Source organism: Miniopterus natalensis, chromosome 21, assembly GCF_054644295.1.
Source record: "Miniopterus natalensis isolate mMinNat1 chromosome 21, mMinNat1.hap1, whole genome shotgun sequence".
Classification (NCBI taxonomy): Eukaryota; Metazoa; Chordata; class Mammalia; order Chiroptera; family Miniopteridae; genus Miniopterus; species Miniopterus natalensis.
In genome coordinates this window covers 11,433,496-11,449,169 of record NC_142101.1, presented here as the reverse complement: position 1 = coordinate 11,449,169, position 15,674 = coordinate 11,433,496, and the positions used below count along the sequence as shown (strand labels likewise).

The window sequence follows — 15,674 nt, the reverse complement described above, 5'->3', positions numbered from 1 at the left end:
TGACCTGGAGGAGTGGCCCCTGTTTCCCCATCCCTGTACTGTCCCAACATTTTTCCTGCCTTGCTTCTAAAAGGCTCTGCTTACATCACCATCACCATCAACACCAGCTGCTGCCGAAGTCATTTCCCCTCTGGAGCCTCTGTGGCCCTGCAGGTGGAGGGGGCCTCTGTCTCCCATGCCCGACATTCACATCCCTGTGTCGTGCTCCTGTCAGGTGAGAGGGGTTTGGCCTCCCACCTATTTCCCCATCAGCCACCCCCTGCATAGCTCCCTGGAGAGGGACAGCCCAGCTTAGCAGACTCCGTGTGAGACGCAGGCCCGTGTGCAGAGATTAGACCCCAGAAATGGAGACATTTCCCATGGAACCTGCCTCAGCCTTCAGGGAGGGAAGACTGGTGGAAGAACAATCCTTTTTCCTTTCCATCTGGGACCAATTAGGGTGTCAGTTTGGGGTTGCTGGGCCCAGTTCCAGGGCAATTTAAAAATATATCAAGGTTTTCCTTCAAGCAAAATAATCGGTGATAAAAGTGGTAGAAGGAGAGTGGCTGAATGTTTATGTCATCCCCAAATTCCTATGTTGAAATCCTACCCCCAGTGTGATTTAGGAGGTGATTAGGTCATGAGGGTGGAGCCCCCATGAACTAGATTAGTGCCCTTACAAACGAAGCCCCAGAGAGCCCCCTCACCCCTTCCACCACATGAGAACACAGTGAGAAGTCAGCCATCTGTGAACCACGAGGTGGGTCCCCACCAGACCAGAAACCTGCCAGCGCCTTGATCTTGGACTTCGCACACTCCAGAAGTGAGAAATAAATTTCTGTTGTTTAAGCCACCCATCTGTGGTATTCTGTTACAGCTGCCCAAACTGAGACAGAAAGGTGGGGGCTGGAAGCATTTAACTCCTTTCAAAATGTATCCAGAGGGGGTGTCACAGACACTGCCAGAGCTGACAGCCAGTGTGGGAGATCAAGTCCCAGTCCTGGCAGACAGTTCTAGCGAAGACACTGCACCTGGGTGAGCCGTGGGCTTTGTCTTCCATATGGGAAGTGGAAGGTAGAAGCCATTAGGGCTATACTGTGATCACATACAGTCAATTCTTATTACTCGTGGTAGCTACGTTCTATTAAGTCTTTGCAAACACTGAATTAGTGAACATGGCACGACTGCTCCCAGGGAAACGCACAGCTGAGGTTCCCAAGGGCCTCTGGTCACATTTTGTCAGTTGATCAATACATAACCTTGTTTCATATGTGTTTCTGTTTCGAGACACCTTATTGAATATATATTTCTTACAAAGAATGAATTATAGGCACTCGTTTCTTTATAATAAAAAACTAGCTGAGATGGGCTTGCCATTTTCCTGACCCTGGGTAGCATGACCATAAATCTCTGTGGCTATCAGCCTCACAACAACACTGCCCACTACACTTTTAATCAGTCGTCATCTTGTGAATCTACAAATATATCCAGCCACTCTTCCATAGCTTCATCATGCACTTCATTTTTTTAAGTTAATTTACTTTTTAATCCTCACCAGAGGATATGTTTTTACTGATTTTAGGGAGAGAGAGAGAGAGAAACAACGATTTGAGAGAGAAACATCGATGGGCCTCCTTCTGCATGCACCCCGACCGGGGATCAAATCCACAACCTAGGTATGTACTCTGACCGGGAATCGAAACCACAACCTTTTGGTGTACAGGACAGTGCTCCAACCAACGGAGCCACCCGGCCGGGGCCAGCATGCACTTTAGAAGTAACCCGAGCGCCTTCCAGACCAGCCTGATGTGCACGGATCAGTGGATTCCCTCTTCCTTTCTCTGGATGCTCCACATTGTTGATCCGCCAACAGCTGAACCGGATCACAGATGATGACAGCTGACCACAGATGTCCCCTGTAAGCTGTGCCCAGCCTTCTCGCACTGCGGAGCTCGAGACCACGACACAGACTACACTTGGGGGTCATTTTCCATAGTGAAATCACCATCGCAAAGTTCACAAATGCCAAAAAATGGGGCCCTACTACACCGACTATAAAAAGGACACTTGTTTACAGGGACAAAGGGAACGAGAGGGCAGAGCATTGCCTTGTTCACCCTCAGCTGGGAACACGCCCATCAGGCAGGTCTGCGAATGACAGTGAAATGACAGGAGTATCGAGCTGGGGTTACAAATAAATTTTAGCACGTAGGGAAGTTTGCAATACAAAACCTACAAATGACAAGACTGGACTGTCCTATGAAGTCTCTAATGGTAAATCTCGTTCATTAGGTGCACTTCGCTGAAGGCGCAACCCACTGACTGGTCCATGTGACCCTGTGTACGTTCTCGGGAAGATACCAAAGACAGCGAAGAACGGATATTGCATTCTTACAGCAGACCGTTCGCCCTGTGTCGTTCCACGTGGTTCCCCATTCATGAGTCATCACAGGACTTTTTTTTAAGTCCACGCTGTGGGAAGGAGCCAGGGAATATGTGTTGCTGGGCAACCGGCGTTTCAGCTCTCCTTGTGGGAAGCCAGAGAAACTGCCGGCAACACTCGTTCACTGGGCCCTGTAGACTCTAAAACACATCTTTACGGGAGTGAAGCATCGTGGCAATAAAGCTTCGGTTTTTTCCTACCTCCTCGTAATGACCCTTTAACTCAAAACAAAGACAGTGAAGTTGGGGACGGAGGTGAAAGACAGGGCAGAGTATTGAAGGCTGTAGGTTTAACTCAGTGTCTTTGGTGAGGAAATAAAAAGGTTTAAAGAGCTCCTAGGGCAACGGTCGGCACAAATTCAGCCCTCACCTTGGCATCAAGAGTGAGGCCCCAACTTCAGCACCACGGACAGCCCCCCTTCCAAGTCCCGCTTTTTGCAAGAGACGACTGCGCATCTCTGCCAAGGTGGCCACTTACAACAGGCGTGGGCTCCTTCAGTACAAACACAGAAAAGCACAGGCTGGGCCTCTCCGCCTACATCCGTTCTTAATAATTCATTGAAAGAATTATCCAGAAAACTAATTAAGCTCCAGAAGAATTTACAAGAGAAAAGTTCCTGTGGGCAGGAAGAACGGAAGCAGACACAGGAACCACACACACGCACATGTGCCCACCCCGGCATACACGCCGGCTTGCTCTTTTTTAGAAAAGACTGTGTGTGTGTGTTTTTTAAGTGACACACTGTTAGTATTCAAAAATGCCAATCACATATGTCAAGAAAACACCCATATTCCTCACTCAGGAGATGGAGCTGCGTTGCATTCCAGTAAGTACCCCAGTTTTCAGCCTCTACCTGTAAGCTGCCAGGATGTACTGATTGCCTCAAACAGAGACCTTGGGGTGCTGGGCAAGACTTGCCTGGTATCGAGCCAGTTCCAAGAGTTCTGATCTCCCAGCCCTAACCCCCAAGTCCCAGGCCCCTGCATCCACCCACTGACCAGCAGGAGGAGAGGGGAGAGGGACAAGGGAGAAAGAATGGGAAGGAAAAGGCGGCACACGGGAGGTGGGGTAAAGTCATGAACTTCACAGCTTTGGGCTACTCAGATGGCACACCCCCTCTCCCCTACCCCCTTCCTATCCACATCCTGTTGGTCTGCGGCCATCCTTTCCACTGTCACCTGAAGCCAGCCCAAGATGACTGGGACAACAGGGGAGACATTACTAGGGGCTGTACGTTAAATGATTCTGCGCCAATTGAAAACTTCTTGGGTGTGATAATAGTGTGGTTGAGGTAGAGACTGTCTTAGAAAATACATGCTGCAGCCGTGGCCTGTGTGGGTCAAGGGTGGGCGTCATCTAGTGCACCAAGAGGTCGCCAGTTGACTTCCCAGTCAGGGCACATGCCAGGTGGCCCGCTCGATCCCCAGTAGGAGGCAGACGGTCAGTGACTCTCCCACTGATGTTTCTCTCTCTCTCTCCCTCTCCTTTCCTCTCTTGTAAGATCAATAAAAATATATTAAAGTTGTTTTTGAAGTAATAGAAAGGAGCTACTTCTTCTGGGCCATCTCGGTTATCTAGAACTGGCACCACGGCGACTCTAGAGCTTTGGGGTCGTGCCTGATGAGAAGCGGGAGGGAAGTAACGGAGCCCAGCAGTCTGGCTGACTCGAGGCAGCTCTTTCAACAAGATCCTAAGATAACCTTGAGGGAGGGAGTTGTGCTTTTAGACCTTTATTTTTATTTTGACCCTTCTTTTCAGTAACTTTGAAAAAGTTTATGACTTACAGTTCTAGGAAAGAAGGGAAAAGATCCTACACTTGTTTTTAGTTTAGCGTTAATCAGGAGCTAAGAATGTCATCACTTTGATGAAAAACTAAAGAAAAAAACCCCAATAACTTAGAAGGCAAATGAGTAGATGCTACAAATAGAAAATAATAGGTCCATAGGTCTCCCCTGACTCAACAGACTGCCTAAAATTGCATATGCTAATTACATTGAGATGCTATAAAGGGGCTTAAATGACTTAATAACAAAATCTTGTGCCCTTGCTGAACATGCAGACTGGTCTGTAACAGATGTGTGCTCGTTACTTAATCCACCTGCAGGGCCACCTTAGGAGCAATAGCAGCGTTTAGAATGTAAATACTGCTCTGTCATTTTTCACATGATCTGAAATTTCACTTCCTTTTCAAAATTAATGATCATTAATCCTCGATGCTTTGCACTAGGCGTCTCTCTCACCCTGTCGCTTGGTACCGGCCCTTTGCAGTGGTTTATGGCAGCTCTGCTGGGGGAGGGGTAAGGAAACATCTCAGGTACGGTGTATTATCACCATTACACGTCTTCGGAGTAAAGGCGAGCTCACTGTGCGATTTGGAAACGTCGCTGTTCTTCAGCTTTCCATCACCCTTGTTTTAATTCCAGGGCCAGAGATCTCTGTGGGAACCCGACAGGGAGCTGGGCGCTGACGGACACAGAGGGAGTTGTCATGTTGTCATGGTAACCAGGGCCTCTCCTCTGACTTCTGCTCACCCCCCGTCCTTCCCTGTGGACTTTGAAAGGATTCTCCAGGTGAAAGAAAATGAAGATTCTACATGGAATTCTTGGTATAACGAAATCATCTTCCTGCCTCGTGCCTTCCCTCAAGTCTTTCCCGCCGCCTTTCCGCTACGCCACCTCCTGCCCTCCTGTGTCACCTCAGTAATAAACTTACATTTTTAGAACATTGCTATGCTTTTCCGTGAGTTTTCATGTTTGTTTCTGGCGAAAGGAAAGCATACACGGAGCTCGTGTTTGATGTGGCGTTTTGATGGTGCCTCTTTCGACAGCTCGGTCTCTGATCATCCCTCGCGGTTGACATTAGACCTGTGTAGAATCTGGGCTTTGAAATCTGCACGCGCACATCAAGTTCTTTCCCAAAAAATGTGTTCGCCAAGAAAAAAGGCAGGAAAACATCTGGAAGGGTCTCATCTACTTTTTTCACCTTCTTTCTAAGCAGAACTCTCGGATGACAAAGCAACGCGGGCACCGGGTGGGTTGTGGGGCTTTTGTTTCCCAGCTCTGGACGCCCGGGTGAGTCGCCTTGTGCCACATCCCTGGGAAAGGCTAACGAGAGGCTGAGGAGCATTACACAAGGGGTCCGGACTTGGCGACACTGGGTCACAAGCAGGACTATTCCAGCCTCCAGAGTTCAATTTAGCCAATTCCACGCTCGCGCTCTAGCGAAATAGAACAAACAGCGAAAATGCAAATACGAGCCCCGCGCAGAGCAGGCCTGTCATTTGCACGCGCGTGGCCGTGTTGGGCTCCTGTGCACACAGAAGGCAGGGGGGCTAAGCTCTCTGTTCAGCCGGCTGCGCACCCGTGGGCACCCTGTGCTGCAGGATGACCTTCCGAGAGGACATAAGCTGGCTTATGACGCACGGCGGGCGACACAGACCATCACCCTGTCGGGAAGACGGGCCAGATGATTAAATGCGTCCCTTCCTGGGATCTCAAGCTCATCTCTCCCCCTGGGCAGTGGCTTTTCTTTGAAGTCAGCAGCATGGAGCTTCAAACAGGATTCTGATTGTCAAGGTTGGGACGAGCCATTCATGCCGTCCCCTTCCACCGTGTCCCCTGCTTCTAACGAATGGCCTTCCCGAGACTCGGTTACCGGAAATGGTGAAGCACCTTTGCCACCTAGTCCATTATTCACTGAGATGGGCGCCCTTGGGTGCCCACCCGACGACCATGGCTCTGACCCATTTCTCACTTCATTGACTGAGTCTGGGAGGCCCCTCCCTATATTAAGGGTGACAGTAAAGATGACTTAGTGGCTTTGGACTGGAGCTGGGCAATCCAGGGGGAGGAAGCCACAGAACATCCTAAGATGGCTCCGGGCACCATGGACTCTGGCTGTACAGCTACTCACACCCGTGAACGAGGGGGGCCTCCATGCGTCCCCTGCCTCTGTGCTCGCCCAGGCTGTCAGCACGGAATCCCTGCAGGTCAGTGTCTGGCTGTGGGCGCTCTCCCATGTCCCGCTCAATCCACTAACCCACTCACTATTTAGGAAAAAACTAAGAGCACCACTCGGGGGTGCCCAGCTCCCAGCGTTCAAGGATAGATCAAGGAGAGACATTCACGCCGAGGCTACGGTCAGGTCCCCCTTCGGGAACATGTACAACAATGTTCCCCAAAGGGGAAGAGGCAGAGCCACCAACACGCCCTCAGTGAGTCGGCACCGGCCAGTTAGGTCAGGTCCGTCTGTAAACCGCCCGTGTGATGACCCCGGGCTCTCCTTAGGTTGAGACCACATGGACCCGAAGGTCTTAGTGCAGAAACGTTTGGTTCCAGCAGGGCGTTTGGGTTCAAAGGGCTGCCAAAGCCAGTTTGCAGAGTCAAGCTCAATACCTCTGGCATGAAGCAAAGATACCGCAAAAGGCACCAAGGGCCACCTCTGCTCGCAGTTCAGTCTGGGGGAAGCTGCTCCCCACGTGGTGGGATCTGGGGGGGGGGGGCTTGTGACAAAGCTGGGAAGTGCCCATCCTCAGTCCTGTGGCCTAAAAACATGCTACTCGGGGCCGGTTCACCCAACAAGCAGGTATTATATTAAGAACCTGGGGTAAGGTGGGCCCTCTCCGAGCCCTGGAATTACAAACACAAATGAGACGTGCCCCCTGCTCTGTAGGGCTTTTATTCAGCTACCCACCGGCTTGTTTTGCCCCGAAAAGTCTCAGTTTCTGCCTATATATTGCAGCCTGTCTGATGTATTTTGTCCTGAAGTTTTCATTTTTTTAAAATGATGTATTATTAAGACTTTAAAAACTAAGACGGGGAGACTTAGACCTTCGCTTTCTGTTTCCATGGTCACATCTAGTGACATATGCAGAGAACAGAGTTCACACTTCAAGACCTAACGTTCCCACCAAATGGAGGGACTTGTGCTGAGGCGCACCTGTGACCGGTTGTCGCGCACACGCGTTGTACCTGTGCTGAAACAGTTCTGTTCCGCCCAGAGAAATACAAGCTGTCGTCAAAATCTGCACAACGTACACATACAGAGTTAGAGGAAGTCAACTACGAAAGTTTTGCGATGAAGCTTATGTTAAATAAAAACTTTCACTGGGGGAGTGAGCAGGTCTCTCTGCTGTCTGTCATCAGTTGGGTTTGGGACGTTAAGAACCAGTTTAAATGATATAAAATTAAAAAGTGACATTAGACGACAGTTTTTAACTTTTTTTTTTAGTTTTTTCATGGGAGGAAACCATCAACAAAATAAAAAGACAGTTTTAACTTTAAGACATATGTTAAGAATCTGCCCAAGTGGCCTACAAAAATACTGGCTGTGGTGCCCATAAACTTAATTATTTTCAAATAGACTATGATAATTCTACTGAGAGAAATAGATCATTTTTGCACCTACATATACATAAATACATAGGTAGGCAGTTAGATAAATGGAGAGGAAAAAATGCTCTAAGATAATACTAGAAAAAATTGTCTTAAGAAAAATACCATTAACATGATATTAGGTATAGATATGGTGAAAACAATTAAAACACACAAAGGTGTCTCAAGAATATTCTACTTACTTTGTTTTAATGTTCTGACAAACAATACAAAGAAATTTTTAATTTTTTACTTTGATGCACGTGGATGTTTTTGATAAGAAATTATTTTATTTTTGAACTGTTTTATAGGTCCACTAATATAAATGAATTTGTCAGAAAATATTTCAGAAAATTAATAATATTAATTACCCCTTTTCACTCTCCAGGTTTGGATAATAAATTATATGGTTCCCTTAGTTATAATTTAAAATAGACAAGAGATGTGTCACAGAAAAATACAGAAAAGCAGCAAAAAGCAATATAGTCATCTAGTTACCGAAAAAGTCCAAGTATCACAAGCGGATAAGATATTCCACAAATCTTATTAAATGCATTGCTGAGCTTGTAAAAGAGTGAGGAATTTTGTGGCCAAAAAAAAAAATAAATGAATTTGGAACTCGAGAAGTATGCAGAACACTGAAGCTTGCTTTTACCCTGAAGACATTTGCCAAACCAGGTAATATTTGGCTTAATTTCTTATAGACCTGGAGGGTGTGGATAACAGAAGACAAAGCCCAGAGCCGCGCCCCCCCCCCCCCAGGAGAATTTTAACAGAAAAAACCCTCTACAACAACTGCCCCCCTCCTGTCTACAAGACATGACTGGGAATTGGGCCCTGAGCCAAAAGGAGAGAAAGTATCGCGAGAATTCGTGCGGCTTGTAGCTTTCATTCCCAGTGCCCGGGTGGTCCAGAACATTTCGGGCTGGGAACACAATGCAGAGTGTCCCCAACTGCTGGTGATCCCAGGCAGCAAGCAGAAGTGTAACGACTAAAATAAACCCTGTCGACCTCAGGCCTCAAAGAATTCCCGCAACTGAAATTCCAGTGAGGAACGGATGCCCCCGAGGAAAAATAAACTCACAAAGAAACGGGCACCTTGAGAAGGACGCAGCGGAAACAGATGGCAGAATGAGATGTTCGAACAGAGAGTAAACAACAAAAAGCAGACTAACATGTTCAGGTGAAGGAAGATGCGCAAAGAAATAAACCAAAAAAATATGATCGGGAATGACCAATTTCTGCTCCTGGCCACGTTGGAAACACAGGAACGATAGATTTACTTTCCAGACTTAAATAACTAGTAAACCAAACAAAATGTTAGAAAGAATGGGTTTGGATACCGGGCGACAGCAGCAGAAAAAGGCAATCTTGAAGGGACACTAACAGAGGCTTCTCCATGCCCGGCTCACTCCTAGAGAAGGTTCCAGGCCACAGAACAGCGAGGGAGGCGACCCAGAGCCAGGCCATCACCTCGCTGAGCTGAGTGTAGGGAAAACTGCAGAAAGGAAGGAAGAAGAGAGCTGGAGGGTGGGAGGGAAGGGGGGAGAGAGAGAAAACGCATCCACGGGGACTGGGCATAATTTGTGTTCAAACAGAGTGAAAAGACCTGGTAAGATGTGGGGGATTGGACAGTTCTCAGAGGGGCTAATAATAATTAATAATAGACTTGCCCTCTATGGTAGGGCCAAATTAGCCCTAGATGCTCTGTCCTTGCCCTAGCAAAGCTTAAAATCAAGCCTCAAAGGGAAGCAAACGACTGTGAAAATTAGGAAATATTTCTAAATAATCCATGGATCAAAAGAAGTAATTATAATGGAAAACGGTAAATATTTTGAACCAAGGACAGTGAAAATAATCATCACTGTCAAAACTCGAGCAGTATTTGTGGGTAGTTAGTTAAGTGCTTACGTTGCAGAACACGGGAGAGTGAGCCTGTTAAGCTACGCGGCGTCTTCAGCTGGGGGATAGAGCCCAGGAAAGTCAACCGAGGAAGCAGGAGGAAGGCCCAGCCAAGAGCAGAAATTCCTACGATGGAATACGAACCTACTGCAAAGAAAATTACCAAAGTCCAAGCTACTGAGACAGTCGGAAAACGACACAGACACACTCTCAGTACAAACGACAACGACAGCGAGTCCTCGGGTGGGGTTTTGCGCTTGGGGGTGGCAGCGATCGTGGGAGAAACAGGCCTGGGTAAGGGCTTTGGAGAGAGGAGCTGACCCTGTGCCCCGGGACCGGCGCGTGTAACACGGAGAAACTGGCACGTCGGGGCGCAGGCCGGGGATGCGTGCTTCTAACCGGAGCCCCCCGCCTCTCACTCAAACCTAGGAACCCCCGACAATCTTGGCCGATTCCACCGGCAGGATAAGAGGGAGCGATAAGAGTGATAAGAGCAGACGAAAAATAGCAGGTGTCGGGGGTTGTTGCCCCGAAGGAGTGACTGTCGGAAAATCCCTTACAGCCCACTGTTCCTCAACCAGTAAAACACTTACTATAACCGTCCCTCTCTCTTCAGTTCTCTCTTATGTCAAAATAAAACTCAGCTCTGCTTTAAAGAATTACTAGGTGCGTTAAACAATTTGGCACAACTTAACTGTTTGCACGAATGTAACTGTTTGAAAATTGTTCAATTACACATGAAATGAATTATCACCTCATTTGCATGGACCAAAAAAAGAAAAATCTACTAATGCTCAATTGAGCCTGAACCAGTTGTGAAACAGGTGAGAATTTATGGCTGGATCCTCTGACTGAAGCTCTGTTAATGCTCAAGACAGTTTTTTAATGAATTAAGCCCCAACTCATTTGTAGGCTCCACCCCTTCGAATGCATCGTTGTGGCTAAACACAACCATCCCCGAGTAAGCCGCAGCCTGAGGGCGCCCAGGGGCATCTGGGGCTCTCCCTGCGCTGGCCCTGAACTCGCCCAGAGCCCTCCGCTTGGCTGTTTCCTTCTGGAGGCCACAGCAAATGACATGTGATGTGATGAGTAGTTATCATTAAAGACAAGGATGAGCCACGGACTCGGAGTCTCCCGCCAGGCTCAGTAGTTTATCATGATCCGCGTCAGGCGAGACCTGCATCGTTCTAGCAAATGACAGTACAGCTGTGAAGGGCTCAGGCCGTCAAGGGGTGGCCTGTGGGACGCTTTGGGAAACACACAAGAGAGAATGGGGGAGAGTGGGGGAGAGTGGGGGAGGGTGGAAAGGAGAATGGGGGAGAGTGGGGGAGAGTGGAGGGGAGAGAGAGTGGGGGAGAGTGGAGGGGAGAGAGTGGGGGAGGAGGGGGGGAGAGAGGGGGGAGAGAGGGGAGAGAGGGGGGAGGGAGGGAGGGGAGGCCAGAGGAGGGGGGTTCTGCGTCACCACCTCTGCCCAGGCGCCCTGGCTGCCCTCTTTCTGATCCCATCTTCCCCACGAGGTGGTTAAGCCCTGGTGCTCACATATCACCAGGGAGCAGACCTGGTCGTGTCTGTGTCCCCCCGACACTGTAAATCGTCCACGAGGGGACATCCTCTCCGTTACTCTCCGTTACATCCCGTGTCTGGAGCACGTCGAAGAGGCCCAATCCGCATTTCTGAATGGGGGAGGGAATGCACTGAACCGGCAGAAGAACTGAGAGCCATTCCGCTCTGTGTTTCTCACGATTTCCTGCATATGTTCAGTATCCTCTGTCGGACTTGTGACAAAATCAGTCTCTTAAACTCCCGGCCACTGTCTCAAGGTCCCTACCACGTTCCTGAGGGAGAGAAGAGGTCGGGACTGTCCTTCTGCTCGGCTGGTGGAGAAATGGAAAGCTCAGGAAGCCTGGCTGAGTGTCTGGGGTTCCCGGGGGACTGACGGGGACCCGCGTCTCCCTGGTCTCAGCTCGGTGTCAGCTCCTCCGTCCCCCTTGCAATCGCCCCTCCAGCAGCCCCGGGTCCTGGACCGCACATACTGCTCTGGGGGCCCAGCCGGAAGCAGCGTCACAAATTCCAGCTGATGGGACCTCATCTGCCCCTCGTGGAAGCTTCTCTCGTGAGCAGATGTCTGGGGAGCTCGCTGTCGCCCCGACAGCCCTGCGTCACTCCCACCTCCCGCCCATCCCTTCCTTAACCTCCCTGCACTCGGCCGAACTTCCACACGCGGACCGGGCGATGACCTCTCCCGCTTCTGGCAGAAGCCTGTTCCCTCAGGAATGCCTCCAGGAACCTACTAGAAACTGCCAGGAGGGCGGAGAGGGCCACACACCATCTTATCAGGAGGCTGTGGGAAATGGTCACCCTTATGCCGGAGCCCACCCAGCGAGGCAGGAGGGCTGCCTGGAGGGGGGGGTACGTCCCAGGAGAGCCACAGCATCCTGCACTCTTTCCTACTAATGGGGGGTCTGAAAGGTCTCCATGGACTTTCAGGCTCTGATGTGAGAAAAGGTGACAGAAATTGAGAAAGGAAAAAAAGACTCTCAAACTAGGCTGACTGGCTGCGCTCAGCCGCTGGTGGTGCCGGGAATATGAGATCCAGCCTCTTGGGCTCCCCTGAGAGCCACTGAATGAGGGCCCCACGCCCTGCCCTCCAGCCCGCTACCCGGGCCTGACACAGGTTCTGAGCAAGGAGGGTCCCACTCGCTGTCACAGTCTTGTTTGGTATTTCAGGCCCAGCCCTGCTAAGCGGCTCAGGATCTGAGAGGGACCTTTCCTTTCCTTTGCCTTCCCCATCTCACTGTCCCACTGCCACAGGCACCCAGCAATCAGTCCGGCTTAGCGTCACAGAAGGGGGGACCCAGAGACCGGCGCTGAACGTCCCCCTGGCCGCGGCCGGTGCCACCCCTTGGGCCCACACTTTCACTCACAGCCGACTACACGTACCGCGGGTTCGCAGGGACGTTTGACCCATGGTCCTGCCTCATTTGTTATGGCAACAAATACTGACTGCGCGCCTCAGCCTCCCAGGCACTGTGAGGACACGGAGACACTGGGAGGCAGCGACAGGCTGTCACCGACCAGCCACGTCCACGCGGACAAGCTACCCAGTCCCCGAACCGGTGGCCCATGATCCAAGGCGGACTCACTGTTGTGGACAAAGGAAAATACACACTCAGGCTTTGCTGCCAAAGGACAATGACCGAGCCGGGGCCTAACACTCTGCTCCCGATTCAGCGAGGCCAGAGCGCGGCTCTCGGGGCTCCGGGCCCCTGCTTCCCAGGCAGCCTCGTTGCTCCCGAGGGGCTGGGCGGCCCCGTAACTAACCCGGCAACTTCACTTCCCCGCAGTTCAGTTACTGCCACAGCTCCTAGGGAAACACCACCGATCCCTGGAACCTTCCACGATTAAATACGAGGATGCTGCTGGACAGCAAAGCAGGGAAAGGAGTCCTGAAGCCTCCCCCACGGCCTCTACGGCCGGATCTGCTCTGGACTCGCTTTCCCTGCGTCCTGACAGTCATTAAAATGTATAGAGATGAGTGTTTTTGAAGCAGCAACACTAAGAATTATCATCGCTGCGGTTGCCTGGCAACCTGAGACTTGGTTATTTTATTTCTAAACAGGGAACATTATAAACAGGGATCGGGAGTTTGTGCAAATAGTTTAAATTGATGTTCTCCCTGCAAATGGGGAGGAGATAAGAACGCTCGCGTGCGCGCAAGGTTGCTAAATATACGTGTGTGTGTCTCACATCAGACACACGGACACACACGCGTGCACACGCACTGCCTTCCACAGAGCTCCTCTCCATCACATGCCGACTGAACTGATGTTCCTTTGCATTTTTCCTGGAAAATATCTATTTAACTCCATGTTAAGCATAAATAATATACATTCAAGCCCAAAGGAACAAACCTTCCGTCTCCTCCGTGAGCCAGGGGGCTGCATATTGTAGCTAATGCCAACCATGAGCTCCTCCCTCTAGCTTCCCAACCTTGAGTAGGTTTCCAGTTCTCAGAAAGCAGGAAAAAAACAGTATCTGAATGTCTACAAGGACCCTGGCTGGGTAGCCCAGTTGGTTAGGGCGCTGTCCCCATCCACCAAGGTTGTGGGTTCGATCCCCAGTCAGGGCTCAAACAAGAAGCAACCAAAGACGCACAAGTAAGTAGAACAACAAATCGATATTTCTCTCTCTCTAAAAGTCGATAAATAAAAATATTAAAAAAATAAAAATAAATGGCTACTAGGAGAAGACATCTCTCAAAGCCAGGGCGAGGACTGTGTGTGCTCCTCAGAGATGCACATTCAGTAACTGTCTGAGTTTTAGACCTGCTGCCGTGGCAACTGCCTGCAGGTTCGAGCGCTACACACACTCAGACATGGGAAGAGATGTTCCCATTTTTTAAATGCCGCCTCTATTTAAATACTGTCATTTCTCCACAAGTCACTGACTTAAATTTGAGTTTCTAGCGCCACGTGCTGATGCGAATGGGCTGCTGGGCTCCGAGGCTGCTCTGTTCTCAAAAACGGCCTTGGCTCCTCCCCAGGACCCGGAGAACCGGGGTCCTCCTCAGTTTTGTGGCCCCTGCAGTGCCATCTGCCTGCAGACTGAGGCCCATGGTAACAGGCTGCCTCGGGCTCCACCTGCTTCTCCCGGGAGACTCTCCCCAGACAGAAGGGGGCCACCAGGAAATCAGTGACTGATTCCAACAAGCGAGGATCAGGCCTTGGTCTCAGCCACATATCGAACCAGAAAAGAGAGGCGCCGAGCCTCCCCTCGCCATGGGGCTGCTCTGCACAGCCGTGATTCAGCGGCCCAGCAGAGCACCGCAGACACACGCACCGCAGGGCCACGGGGACTTCCCACAACCTGCTAAATGCACGCCAAGACATCAAAAACACCCGTTGCTTAGGCACAGAGTACGAGCATCTTGCTGGCAAATAAGCAAATAGACCGTTTGACATATTGATTCTTTCCCCAAATGGAGTAACAGTTATAAACGAAGGTAAATGTCTCAGGGCTCAAGTATCCCCGTGGGAAGGGTTAGGCTGCCTAAGGGTTTATCCCCTCACAAGACAGCATCTCAAAGGGACCAAAAATTTTCTGAAGCCTGCAGTCCCAGGGATCAGCTGGGACATTACAACACTAGCCAAGGCGAGGTTCCCATTGGCAGGTGCGCGTGGTGGCCCCTCTGGGGACCGATTCCAGGGGCGTGGGCCTGCAGTGCCTGCTCTGGGGATGGGAATTCGTTTTAATGCCTCTTCTTACTTTTCTCGTCTGTCAAATGGGTAGACTCCTGTTACCTTGGGGCCGAGAAGCGGTGAGGGATAGCAGGCGGCTGTAACGAGCGACGGCGGGACATTTGCAAATGTACCGTCAAAACGCTCAGGACTGCAGCAGATTTCCCCAGATGACAGTCTCCCCCCAGTTCGAGTCACTGGTGCAGCCTGTCAGCGCGGGACTGACTAGGGGGCTGGAGCCTGTGGTGGTCTCCCTGCCTCCCCACATGCTTTACTGAAGGGTCCCACCATTTAGGAGGGATTTAGGGTGCTTGGATTGGCCAGCACGCCCGTGAGGCGCGATGGCCGAGGCTGGGACCCCATAGGGGCCTGCGCCTGTCACCTCCAAAGGCAACTTCATTTGCAAAGTCAAAGCCATTTGGGGCACTCCCGAGGTGCCCGTGGGAGCGCCCGGGATGGCTGATGAACCCAGGATCACTTTCCGTCTTGCTCACATGCCAACTAGTCCCGTCCCAGGATGAAGAGAAGTGAAGACAGGCTACAGTCCCTCTGCACACATTCCAGTTAATTTCCCAGAAGCAAACACAAGAAATGCAGGTTCCAAGCAAGAGTCATCTAGGGTGACAAATGGAGGGGCAATGAGTTTTTCTGTGAGTTTTAGAGGGTGGGGGCTGGTAGCAAACATGGATTTTGGTTTTCTGGGTTTCTCCTGTGAGTCCGAATTAACAGGAAGCCACAAGG

The 15,674-nt window shown here is 50.5% G+C and overlaps 1 protein-coding gene across 2 annotated transcripts in view; it reads right to left on the bottom strand.

Moving 5' to 3' along the window:
* Positions 1-15,674, bottom strand: part of KIF26B (kinesin family member 26B) — a 274,759-nt gene that overhangs the window by 10,835 nt on the left and 248,250 nt on the right. The window lies entirely within an intron of this gene.